We start from the raw sequence: 4,454 nt of genomic DNA, 5'->3' as shown, positions 1-4,454 counted from the left end.
AATAGAGTTGATGAAGTGTGCATGAGACACGATATTGATTATGGGAATACCACAACGTTGGAAGAAAAGCATGAAGCCGATAGAGAAATGTTGTATAATTTGTCTCTGATACAAAATCCAACCTTGAGAGAAAAAGTTGATCGGTTCATTGTGAAGAAGATGATCAGTGCTAAATTGAAACTTGGTCTTGGAAATTCAAAAAACTTATAGGCTCTAATGATGTTATTAAGACTGAAGAGCAATTAGCTGATGAATTACATAAACCAATATTCACAAAGTTTCAGAGAAGGAAAGTTTATTCCAAGGAAGTTGATTATATCTGGTCTGCTGATTTGATTGAACTCAATAATGATAAGGGGTACAAGTATGCTTTAACCGTTATTGATTTGAGGAGTAGATACGTATGGGTTGTCCCATTAAAAAACAAAACAGGTAATACTCTTATGTTAGCCTTTCAACAGATATTTAATAAAAGTAAGAGAAAACCTAAAAAATTGTGGACTGATGAGGGTAGAGAGTTTTATAACAAGACATTTATGAATTTTCTAAAAAATAACAGTATTACATTATACAGTACCTTTAATGAAGGGAAGGCAGTTGTTGTTGAACGTTTTAATCGTACCTTAAAAGAGACTATATAAAAAATTCACACAACTCAGTTCACAACAATGATCATCTTTTATTCAGGATATTGTGGATAAGTATAATGACACGATTCACACGTCAACGAATATGAAACCATCAGAAACATTTACAAAATTAAAATATGAAAAAGAGATGAATATCAGAAAACCTCAGTTCAAAGTTGGTGATATCGTAAGAATATATAGGTGGAAATCTCATTTTGAAAAGGGTTTTACTGAACGATGGACGAAAGAACTTTTTTAAATTGTTGATGTAATAGATACGGTTCCTTGGACTTATAAAATATATGATTTGGAAGGGGAAGAGATTTAAGGTTCATTTTATTCACAGGAATTACAAAAGACAAAGATAAATTGAAATTTTTTGACTCCGCCCCTTTTTGACTCCACCCACACAAACCCCACACAAACCCCACCACACACAAACCCCTCACAAGCTCCAATGAATTGAAATTTTTGGACTCCGCCCCTTTTTGACTCCGCCCACACAAGCCCCGCCCACACAAGCCCCCACCACACACAAACCCCACACAAGCTCCACACAAAAACTCCACCCCACACAAGCTCCACACACACAAGCTCCACCCATATTCATCATATTCACATAATTAGTGATTAGTTAATTAGTTCCCCACACACAACATGTTTATTTAATTAAAAAAATATCCACCCATCCACACAAGCTCCACTCATCCACCCATCCACCAATCTCTCCCCCGATCCATTTATCCACACAAACCTCATCCACATAAGCCTCATCCACATTCACCCCTCCCACATAAGCTCCACCGAAGCTCCGCCCACATAAACCCCTCCCACATAAACCCTGCCCACACAAGCCCCACCCACACAAGCCCCACACAAAAACTCCACACACATAAACCCTGTCTACATAAACCCACTCCCTCCCACACAAGCTCCACCCACATAAACCCCTCCCACACAAGCCCCGCCCACACAAGCCCCACCCACACACCCCCCACCCCCACACCCCCCGCCCACACACACCCCGCCCACACAACCCCCACCAAACCCCCACCCCCCTCATCCCCCCTGTGCGCCCCCACCTTTGACCCACCACCTCCCTCATCCCACCCCCACCCTTCCCCACACACACACATGGGGAGGGGAGGGATGGGATGAGGGGGTGATGGGTCATTGGGGGAGCGCACCTACCCCGCTCCCCCACCCCCCCCAACCCCTCCCTCTCGTTCATGTCTTGATCCTCTTCTTGAAATTCAGAATCAAGTAATTGTAAACAAAACAAATATAATTTATTAATATTGAAAATATTAAATATTCATTTGCGAGAATGTATAATCTTTCCCAGCAATCTTCTTCAGATGTCTTGTGATTTCGAAACTCAGACACCATATTCTGTTTTGAAACAAAAAGTGGATAATAATTAGGTTTTATAAAGATAATTACATGGTAATATGAGTAAACCTGGTGTTGGTTCTAAGTTCAAGCCTCGTTCACCACTGAATTAACACACCAGCCTCGTTGACCACTGAATTAACACACCAGGAGGCCGACTCAGCCTGTCATCCTTTCAAGGCCAATAAAATGAATTCCAGTGTACTGGCAAAACCGCGTCCAAACTAATGATGCAACCAACATAAGACGACATTCTAAAGAGAGAGTGATATTAATAATAATTCAGAAACATTTACCTCCAGAAAATCATGTGTTGTACAAGATTGCTTCAACAGCTGATGTTGTGTGATAGTGCTGAAAAAAAATAAAATAATAAGTCAAGGGTATAGATGAAGAGACAGACAGAGAGAGATACAAACAGACAGGGAAAGCGACACACACACACACACACACACACACACACACACACATATATATATATATATATATATATATATATATATATATATATATATATATATATATATATATATATATATATATATATATATATATATATATATATATATATACACACACACACACACACACACACACACACACACACACACACACACACACACACACACACACACACACACACACACACACACACACACGTGTGTCTCACCATTGGTTTCATTCATTCGAGATCAGAGACCGTGATAAGACTTCGTACCAGTCATTATAAATCATTGACCTCTTCAGTAAGAGCAGAGAGAGGTAGGTAGAAAGACAGACAGAGAGAGAGACACACACACACACACGTGTCTCACCATTGGTTTAATTCATTCGAGATCAGAGGCCGTGATAAGACTTCGTACCACTCATTATAAATGTCTTTCAATTCTCTTCTAAAATCATTGATCTCTTCAATAAGAGTATTCATTTGATGCACCTCATCGTGATATGTAAACTCAATTTCTTCCAACGACCTGTCAGGGAAAAAATATATATATCAGAATTATCATGATTTAATTTAAAATTGATTGCTTCATCGTTCAAAGAGGAACCAACTTACCAACTTTGTGTTGAGCTGTTTTGTTCATCGGAAGAAAGATCGCTCATGTCTCAGTTGTAAAAATGAAAATCCCGTCTGGCAGAAACTTTGTCTGGTGAATCACTTATAAAGCAACGATGAAGAGATTGTTTAAGCATTGGGTGCGGCCACAGGAAATGACGCTTCAGGCGAGCAGCTTGGAAAATAACTGGGCGATTGTATGAATCATTTTCAAAACATACTGAAAATGCCCTAAAATGGTTTTGATTAAACATGTTTTCAGTTCGTGTTCCGAGATAAAATATAAACACAAGACCTTGTCTCACAGAATAGTTCCTGTTTTTCTTTTCACAGCACGATCGTGTCAAAAAAACACTTCCTCATTTTCATGGCATGAACTGAAAACATTTGAAACAAAACTTTTTTTATGGCGTGGTTTATACACAAAAATGATTTGCAACTCGGGCGGTGGCCAGATGAGAGCATGAAGAGAAGTTTATCATTTCGTAATGGCACAAAAGGGGTATCTTAAAAAATATAAAGATTCAAATGTTTTGTTTTTCAATATTTTAGATGGGGATTATTGTGCAAAGAAAATTAAACTATTGAAGGAATTTGAGAATGAACAAATCTTTATAGGTTCAATGAGTGAGCTGTTCAACCTCCAGGTTAAAAGGGGAGACAAATAAATATACCTTGGGATAGCCTGGTTATATATATATAATATAATAACTTGTGTGTATATGTATATATATATATATATATATATATATATATATATATATATATATATATATATATATATATATATATATATAATATATATATACCAACAAAGCCTGGTGTTGGCTAAGCCTGGTGTTGGCTTAGTGGTTAGGGTGGCGGCTTGGGATCCCAGTGTCCTGAGTTCAAGCCCCGTTGGCTGCTGAATTAACACCAGGGGGTTGACTCAGCCTGTCATCTTTCCGAGGTCGGCGAAATGAGTGCCAGTGTACTGGTCCCGGTGTATGCCCCCGGTTAGAATAGGTGTACCATATCCCTGTGTGTCGTAAGAGGCGAGCAGGGTTGGCGTCAAGAAGGACATCCGGCCATAAAACATTGCCTCACAAAAAGCCAAACCCCTGCACAGCAGGGAAAAACGGATAAAAAGGGGGTTTAGTTTTAGGGGAAAAAAAAGGGAATCGCTGAAAATCCCCCATTCATTTACATGGGGAAAAGTGAGCCAGAACCAGTATATCCACCCTACTCTTGTCTTCCATCTTTTGTGAGAAGAAACATTAATCTCGGAGTTAGTTTAACAGGGGGTTGAGCAGAACCCAAGAACCTTAATTCATCATTAAATATCAATACCTTTTCTTGAACAAGATGAAATATTGCTGGTTGTTCTGTTGGAA

General features: G+C 38.9%; 1 long non-coding RNA gene across 1 annotated transcript; it reads right to left on the bottom strand.

Annotated features, from left to right (window-relative positions):
- Nucleotides 1-1,848: 1,848 nt before the first annotated feature.
- Nucleotides 1,849-3,033, bottom strand: LOC147034719 (uncharacterized). The gene is made up of 3 exons (XR_015060424.1): nt 2,837-3,033; nt 2,318-2,375; nt 1,849-2,021 (listed from the first exon to the last, which is right to left on the bottom strand). It is a non-coding gene; the product is annotated as an uncharacterized LOC147034719 (long non-coding RNA).
- Nucleotides 3,034-4,454: the final 1,421 nt, after the last annotated feature.

This window comes from Eptatretus burgeri, chromosome 1 (assembly GCF_056783735.1).
Source record: "Eptatretus burgeri isolate ZD-2024b chromosome 1, Ebu_testis_v1, whole genome shotgun sequence".
NCBI classification, from domain to species: domain Eukaryota; kingdom Metazoa; phylum Chordata; class Myxini; order Myxiniformes; family Myxinidae; genus Eptatretus; species Eptatretus burgeri.
The sequence above is the reverse complement of the archived record's forward strand: the minus strand, read 5'-3'. Positions and strand labels throughout refer to the sequence as shown.